This window comes from Oncorhynchus masou, chromosome 21 (genome assembly GCF_036934945.1).
Source record: "Oncorhynchus masou masou isolate Uvic2021 chromosome 21, UVic_Omas_1.1, whole genome shotgun sequence".
Lineage (NCBI taxonomy): Eukaryota > Metazoa > Chordata > Actinopteri > Salmoniformes > Salmonidae > Oncorhynchus > Oncorhynchus masou.
In genome coordinates this window covers 3,515,134-3,524,909 of record NC_088232.1, presented here as the reverse complement: position 1 = coordinate 3,524,909, position 9,776 = coordinate 3,515,134, and positions in this window count along the sequence as shown.

Genomic DNA, 9,776 nt, shown 5'->3' with positions numbered 1-9,776 from the left:
GGTCTGTGTTAACTTGTTTACCAAACAGGCTTTCCGAGAGATTCTACGACCAGGAAAAGAGAGGGGTGGAGAGAGCGAGCGGCACACATTTGATATGGGTCACAGGAGGTGAAGGAAGATGCCTGATACAAACCTCACAAAGGAGGAGTGTTAGAGAAAATAAGAATTCCTCAGAACAGGTTACCTCATTCAAACTGAGACATTGATTGTGCATGTGTGCCATTCAGCGGGTGAATGGGCATGACCAAAGATTCAAGTCCCTTCGAACAGGGTATGGTAGTAGGTGCCAGGCGCACCGGTTTGAGTTTGTCGAGAAATGCAACGCTGCTGGGTTTTTCACACTCAACCGTTTCCCATGTGTATCAAGAATGGGCCACCACCCAAAGGACATCCAGCCAACTTGACACAACTGTGGGAAGCATTGGAGTCAACATGGGCCAGCATCCCTGTGGAATCATTTCGACACCTTGTAGTGTCCATGCCCTGATGAAATGATGCTGTTCTGAGGGCAACTCAATATTAGGAAGGTGTTCTTAATGATTTGTCCGCTCATTGTATACATAATGTATCACACCCATTGTGAAATGATATACTCAGCAAGGTGGAAAGATTGGTACCACCATAATATAGAGTACCAGTCAAAAGTTTGGACACACCTACTCATTCAAGGGTTTTTCTTTATGTTTACCATTTTCTACATTGTAGAATAATAGTCAGGACATCAAAACTATGAAATAACATATGGAATCATGTAGTAACCAAAATAATGTTAAACATTTGTTTTAGATTCTTCAATGTAGCCAGCCTTTGTTTACCAAACCTACCTTGTCACAACACAACTGATTGGCTCAAATGCAAAGAAGGAAATAAATTCCACAAATTAACATTAAACAAGGCACACCTGTTAATTTAAATACATTCCAGGTGACTACCTCATGAAGCTGGTTGAGAGAATGCCAAGCGTGTGCAAAGCTGTCATCAAGGCAAAGGATGGCTACTCTCAAATATAAAAAATATTTTGATTTAACACTTGGTTAATACATGATTCCATATGTGTTATTTCATAGTTTTGATGTCTTCACTATTATTTTATAATTTAACGAATTTAAGAAAACCCTTGAATAAGTAGGTGAGTCCAAACTTTTGACTGGTACATATCTACACTGCCGTTCAAAGTTCGGGGTCACTTAGAAATGCCCTTGTTTTTGAAAGAAATGCAATTTTTGTATCCATTAAAATAACATCATATTGATCAGAAATACAGTGTAGACATTGTTAATGTTGTAAATGCCTACTGTAGCTGGAAACAGCTGATTTTTTATGGAATATCTACATAGGCGTACAGAGGCCCTTTATCAGCAACCATCACTCGTATTCCAATGGCACGTTGTGTTAGCTAATCCAAGTTTATAATTTTAAAAGGCTAATTGATCATTAGAAAACCCTTTTGCTATTATGTTAGCACAGCTGAAAACTGTTGTTCTGATTAAAGAAGCAATAAAACTGGTCTTTAGACTAGTTGAGTATCTGGAGCATCAGCATTTATGGGTTCGATTACAGGCTCAAAATCTCCAGAAACGAAGAACTTTCTTCTGAAACTCGTCAGTCTATGCTTGTTCTCGAAATGAAGGCTATTCCATGTGAGAAATTGCCAAGAAACTGAAGATCTCGTACAATGCTGTGTATTACTCCCTTCACAGAACAGCGCAAACTGGCTCTAACCAGAATAAAAAGAGGAGTGGAAGGCGCTGGAGCACAACTGAACAAGAGGACAAGTGCATTAGAGTGTCTAGTTTGAGAAACAGACACCTCACAAATCCTCAACTGGCAGCTTCATTAAACATTACCCACAAAACACCAGTCTCAACGTCAACAGTGAAGAGGCGACTCCGTGATGCTGGCCTTATAATGGGCCTCTGTACACCTATGTTGATATTCCATTAAAAATCAGCCGCGTCCAGCTACAATAGTCATTTACAACATTAGCAATGTCTACAATGTATTTCTGATCAATTTGATGTTATTTTAATGGACAAAATGTTTTGCTTTTCTTTCAAAAACAAAGACATTTTTAAGTGACCCCAAACTTTTGAATGGTAATATAGATTTGTCTAGCTACATCATGGTTCTGAAACATAACTCCCAAATGCAAATGTAGCTGATCATGCAAATTCAGACGTGCATTATAAGGTTGAGTCCCAAATGGAACCCTATTCCCTATATAGTGCATTAACCTATGGGCCTTGGTCAAAAGTACTGCACTATGTAGGGAATAGGGTGTGCCATTTTGGGATAGAGCCCACGTATGACCAAGGAAGGACCATCGACCGCTAACGTTACCTACTAATGTGCATAATTCAGACAGACTTTACCTACTGTATTTATGCAAAATTCGGACACTCTCCACTGCCATTACAACCTTACCAGAGGGAATACCTCTCCAACTATACAGGTTAGAAGTTTAAATTAAGCTGTACATTTTCTAATATCATTGAGTGGTCTGTAATTGTGTTGTGTGGCATGTCATTGTGTTGCATACAGTATAGTTGACTGTTCTTCATTGTAGTCTGCTATTAACATAGACTTGACATATTTCAGCATATACTCTACAATTTGTTTAGGATTCAAGTTGCCGTATGACAGCACTAGTCAGGGTTTATTTGTAATATCTGACCGTTTATCTAATAAGCTGTAACCTGGTGACGTTTACAATTGTTACAATATCCCTCTGAGGCCATTCTTGTCCCGTATATTCACAGACCCCAACAACTGTGAAAGGATTAACAATTCCGTAGACAGCAATTCTACTCTCCTCTCCACCCAACCCCTGCTTAATGTCCAGTGTCGACTATACACTGCTGGTGACTCAATAAACCTCATCCTGAGTCTTCCCACCAATGCCTACGTCCTGTGGCTGATGCTGAGCGGAGGGGGGGGGGGGGGGTGATGGCCTCAGATACAATCCAACACACCCATGCTAAGTACAATAATGTGTCTGCCTAATTATGTCATAGGTCCTTATTGATTGGAGAGATGGGTGGAATGGTATAGTGATGGAATGTGTGTGTGTGTGTGTGTGTGTGTGTGTGTGTGTGTGTGTGTGTGTGTGTGTGTGTGTGTGTGTGTGTGTGTGTGTGTGTGTGTGTGTGTGTGTGTGTGTGTGTGTGTGTGTTCTCTCTGTTCTCTCTGCTGTTGTTGGGCTTCTAGGCCATATGTAATGATAGGGCGGGTACATTGACTAGGAGCTGGGTACGAACTTTATAGTTGAAATCATATCATTAAGTTAACTCCACCGGTCATAACCCTTTATTTACATCTATCTCCCAACCACTGTGAATTAGACAGGATGTTCTCTCTCCTGTTCAAAACTCACATTGTGATCAATTGACGCACGTAGCTGTTTACTCAGAATGGCGTGTACGCATGATGTATTCATCACACTGTTGAGTGCAAACTATACAATGACTAAAGTGCATGTGATAATATGGTATTTCCGTGTATCAGGGTGTTGAATGAGTTTGTTCAAGAAGAAGGTTACATATCCTTATATGGTCCATGATGTTTCCGTTTGTGATGGTGTGCAATGTCACGCACCGCCACAACCACGCCTTAAAGGGGCAGTTCAGTAAAAACATATTTTATGTTTTTGTATTATATTTCCACACTGTGAGGTAAAAATTACACTCTGAAATTGTGAAAATTATGATTAATGCCATTTTTGTGTAAGAGCTTTTTGGAAACAATGCCTGGAATTTCAACCTGTTCAGGTGAGACCTAACTTTTGGCCCATATCATGATTATAATGACTGTTCATCTGGTTAAAGGGGTGGGTTCTAGACCATCCTATCAGCCAATCAGGGCTATGTATGTAAATATATTTGCATTTGTTTCCTGATGCCCACACGTTCAGACTGAGCATTTCAAGTGTCAAAGGTGATTCAGGGAAATAATTATTTTCACTAAATACACACACACAGTCATTTATTAGATATTAAGTGATTATTTAAAAACATAATTACAAAGACTGCATGGGGGCTTTAAACACATGACATTACATGTTGGCTCAGAGTCAAAGGTGTAAAAGCTGAATTACCCAACCTGCTTTGAGAAATGCATACACCTCCAGGTGTTTAAAGAATGCTCCTGGTGAAAGGGTTTGTTCTGTCCCATGTACAAACATGCGTCCTTTGTCCTGATCTTATCCACATTGTGATAAAAGACAAATATCTTTTATCCATCTATTGTGTTCGCATTGTGACAAGATTTCCTGATCACAATGCGTCAGGGTCCCTGACTACATCTGGAGGTGGTCGGAAGATCTGATCACAAGCTTTTAATCGTCTACAACTGTGGGCACTGTCAGAATGTGGACAGGATCAGGACAAAGGTTAGAATCATGTATAAACAGGGCTTTTGAGAAGTATGGCTCAGTGATTGATTAGATATTAAGAGAGAGGTTTCTTTCCACAGAGCAGCCCCTGAATGCTGTTCATTGACTACAGCTCAGCATTTAACACCATAGTGTCCATGAAGCTCATCACTAAGCTAAGGAACCTGGGACTAAACACCTTCCTCCGCAACTGGATCCTGTACTCCCTGTCGGGCCGCCCCCAGGTGGTAAGGGTAGGCAACAACACACCTGCCACGCTGATCCTCAACACTGGGGCCCCTCAGGGGTGTGTACTTAGTCTCCTCCTGTACTCCCTGTTCGGGCCGCCCCCAGTTGGTAAGGGTAGGCAACAACACACCTGCCACGCTGATCCTCAACACTGTGGCCCCTCAGGGGTGTGTACTTAGTCTCCTCCTGTACTCCCTGTTGGGCCGCCCCCAGGTGGTAAGGGTAGGCAACAACACACCTGCCACGCTGATCCTCAACACTGGGGCCCCTCAGGGGTGTGTACTTAGTCTCCTCCTGTACTCCCTGTTGGGCCGCCCCCAGGTGGTAAGGGTAGGCAACAACACACCTGCCACGCTGATCCTCAACACTGGGGCCCCTCAGGGGTGTGTACTTAGTCTCCTCCTGTACTCCCTGTTCGGGCCGCCCCCAGGTGGTAAGGGTAGGCAACAACACACCTGCCACGCTGATCCTCAACACTGTGGCCCCTCAGGGGTGTGTACTTAGTCTCCTCCTGTACTCCCTGTCGGGCCGCCCCCAGGTGGTAAGGGTAGGCAACAACACACCTGCCACGCTGATCCTCAACACTGGGGCCCCTCAGGGGTGTGTACTTAGTCCCCTCCTGTACTCCCTGTTCACCCATGACTGCGTGGCCAAACACGACTCCAACACCATCATTAAGTTTGCTGACGAAACAACAGTGGTAGGACTGATCACTTGACAACGATGAGACAGCCTATAGGGAGGAGACTAAATTACTTGGTGTTACATTAGATTAGAAACTGTCATAGTCAAAATATATAGATTCAATGGTTGTTAAAATGGGGAGCGGTCTGTCCATAATAAAGCGATGCTCAGATTTTTTGACACCACATTTCAAAAAGCAAGTCCTGCAGGATCTAGTTTGGTCTGATCTTGATTATTGTCCAGTCGTGTGGTCAAGTGCTGCAAGGAAAGACCTAGTTAAGCTGCAGCTGACCCAGAACAGAGCGGCACATCTTGCTCTTCATTGTAATCCGAGGGCTGATATAAATACTATGCTGCCAGTCTCTCTTGGCTAAGAGTTGAGGAGAGACTGACTGCATCACTTCTTCTTTTAATAAGAAACATTTATGTGTTGAAAATTCCAAATTGTTTGCATAGTCAACTTACACGCAGCACTGATACACACTTACTTCACCAGACATGCCACCAGGGGTCTTTTCACAATCCCCAGGTCCAGAATAAATTAAAGTGAACATATAGTATTATACACAGCCATGAGTGCATGGAACTCCCTTCCATCTTAATATAGAACAAGTAAACAACACACCTGGTTTAAAAAATAAAAATATAGCAACACCTCATGGCACAGCCCCTCTCCCCCTACTTTATGTGTGTATGTACTGACATGTACAGTAGGTGTAACTGATAAACACACGATATGTTAATGTTTTTAAATATATGTAAATTGCAAAGTATTTTGTCTGTAATGTCTTCTTTGTTATATGTCGGACCCCAGTAAGACTAGCTGCAGCCATTGGCATTGACTAACGAGTATCCTAATGAATAAAATCTGGTTTTATGTTTTCTGTGGCCCTAGGAAGAGTAGCTGCTGCTTTTGCAACAGCTATTGGGGATCCTAATAAAATAACCCAAAATACCAAAGGAGAGGCCTCTCGAGTGGCGCAGTGGTCTAAGGCACTGCATCACAGTGCTTGAGGCGTCACTACAGTCCTTTGATCCCAGACCCATGATGCAGCGCACAATTGGCCCAGCGTTGTCCAGGTTAGGGGAGGGTTTCGCGGCCGGGATTTCTTTGTCCCATTGTGCTCTAGGGACTCCTTGGGCCGGGCAACTGCACTCTGATTTCCGTCATCAGTTGGATGGTGTTACGTCTCTCGTCAGAATGAGGATCGGACCAAAACGCAGTGGTTTAAGTGTTCATGATTCTTTATTACTCAAAAACTCTTGAACAAAAATAACAAAGGGAACAAACAAACAGTTCTGTAAGGTAAATCAACTACCCATAAAACACAGGTGGGAAAAAGGCTGCCTAAGTATGATTCCCAATCAGAGACAACGATAGACAGCTGCCTCTGATTGGGAACCACACTTGGCCAAAAACAAAGAAATAGAAAACATAGAAATAAAGAACCTAGAATGCCTGGCCTAATCAAGATAGAGAATAAAAGCCTCTCTTCGGCCAGGGCGTGACACCTCTGACACATTGGTCCAGCTGGCTTCTGGGTTAAGTGAGCAGTGTGTCAAGAAGCAGTGCGGCTTGGCAGGGTCGTGTTTCGGAAGAGGCATGGATCTTGACCTTCGCCTCTCCCGAGTTGCAGCGATGGGACAAGACTGTAACTACCAATTGGGGAGAGAAAATGGGTAAAAGTAAAAAGGGTTGTCCCAACTCCCCATGCTATTTGCTCTCTCTCTCTTGAACCGCTGGTACAAAACATACATCAAAATTTTGCTTCCTCACATATCAAAATCAAACAAACTGAACAAGCAATTTCTCTAGAATCTCAATTATTAAAATCAATGTCCTCCCTCGGATCAATTTCATGAGTTCCATGTCACCACTGCTTCCTCCTTTGGACTATTGGTCTAAACTTGACTCTGTCTTAAAGAAGTTAATTTGGGGGAGAAAGAGACCACAGATTAAATATGCAACATAGAAGAGTCAATGGTTTCAACAATTAGATTACAATATTTATAATTTTCTGGATTGACTACTAAAAACTGTGCATGATTGTTTGGACCCATTATAGCATACTCTGAAAATGTGTGGAAACTACAGAGAAGTATATGAGATCTAATCTTAAATGGCATTTATACTCTCCAGTATGTCGTAATAAAGAATTCTTAGTGTGTAAGAAATCATTTATAACAGATTATTGGTCTAAGAAAGGTATTTATACTTTCAAAGACATATTCAATATGAATGGACTCCTCAGTTTCCGGGAAATCCGCTAGTGTTTTAATGTCCCAGGTTCATCATTTTGTCATTACCTTCAAAGACGCCCATCCATGCAAGCCTATGGGGTCCCCTGGGGAGCAGAATTAGCAGTACACCAATTGGTCAAACTTCTAACGGACAGACACCCCTCGAAAGGAGTTGTTTCTGATATCTATAGTCAATCCATTTGAGCAGCACAAAAAACGTCTGCTAAATGACTTAAATGTAAATGTAAAATTAACTCTATCAACTGTGTGGGGAAAAGGATGTTTCACTTGCTGACAGACAAATCAATTGGGAGACTGTATGGAGGAATATATTTGTATCATCTAGAAACCCCAATCACCAATTAATTCATTAAAGAATTTGCCATGAACCTATCTATCACCTCAAGACATCACACGGGTATGAGTCTGTTGCCAATATGTGTGTTCTGCACCACATGGGACCTTTGTAGTTTTCAGCATGTGCTGTGGAAATGCTAGGGGGTGGTTGAATTCTGGGGGATATTCAATGATGTCATCTCTGTACTTATAGATCAAATACTGCCATTAGATGTTGCTTTGTGAACCACAGCTGCTAAGAAAATGATTGTACAAAGGTTGGATTCCACCTCATCAGTTACCATTGCAACAATGGCTGCTAACATTTAAAGAAATTGTACTTCTGGAGCTCTCCACGCCCAGGATCCACATGGCCAAAGTGTCCACTCTGGTTGTGCTTATGAGGCTCTCTACGGCCAGGATCCACATGGCCAAAGTGTCCACTCTGGTTGTGCTTATGAGGCTCTCTACGGCCAGGATCCACATGGCCAAAGTGTCCACTCTGGTTGTGCTTATGAGGCTCTCTACGGCCAGGATCCACATGGCCAAAGTGTCCACTCTGGTTGTACTTATGGAGCTCTCCACAGCCAGGATCCACATGGCCAAAGTGTCCACTCTGGTTGTACTTATGGAGCTCTCTACGGCCAGGATCCACATGGCCAAAGTGTCCACTCTGGTTGTACTTATGGAGCTGGTGTACAAAACTGAAAGTAAAAGATGCAAGAACGAAAGTTAGGAATGGAAACACAGAAATAACGCACATAGAACATATCTACCACTACTTAGACTTCCTTTCAGTGAGAATGACAGATCTATAACTCACATTTCTAGTGAATGTGGTCAGGTTTCCCAAAAAGGGACATATTGCAGCTTTAAAAAGATAGATTGGTGGTAAGGCCCTGCGATAGACTAGAGTCCTGTCCAGGGGGTGTACTTGTCCATCAACCTGCCTCACAGAACAGAAGAGAGACTCCTGCTCCTATGAGCAGTTTTGGCATGCACAAGCCAAGGCTCGTGCAAGACTACTTATACAATGTGATACAATACAACACACCCATGCTAAGTACGATAATGTGTCTGCCTAATTATGTCATAGGTCCTTATTAAATGGAGAGATGGGTGGAATTGTATAGTGATGGAATGTGTGAGTGTGTGTGTGTGTATGTGAATGTTCTTTCTTGTTGGGCTTCTAGGCCATATGTAATGATAGGGCGGGTACATTGACTAGGAGCTGGGTGTGAACTTTATAGTTGAAATCATATCATTAAGTTAACACCACCGGTCATAAACCTATATTTGCATTTACCACCCAACCGCTGTGAATTAGACAGGATGTTCTCTCTCCTGTTCAAAACTCACATTGTGATCAATTGAAGCACAAGCTGTTTACTCAGAATGGCGTGTACACATGATGCATTCATCACACTGTTAAATACAAACTATACAATGACTAAAGTGCATGTGATAATATGGTATTTCTGTGTATCAGGGTGTTGAATGAATTTGTACAAGAGAAGGTTACATATCCTAATATGGTCCATGATGTTTCCTTTTGTGATGGTGTGCAATGTCACGCACAGCCACAACCACAGCTTAAAGGGGCAGTTCAGTTAAAAACACATTTCTTTATGATGCTTCCACACTATGAGGTAAAAATAACACTCTGAAATTGTGAAAATGATGTTAATACCGTTTTTGTGTAAGACCTGTTTGAAATAAATGCCTGAAATTTCAGCCTGTTAAGGTGGGATGGAACATTTGGCCCACATCATGATTATAAAAAACCAATGACAGCTCATCTGGTTAAGGGGGTGGGTTCTAGACCATCCTATCAGCCAATCAGGGATGTGTGTGTAAATATATGTTTATGTTGTTTCCTAATGCCCACAAGATCAAA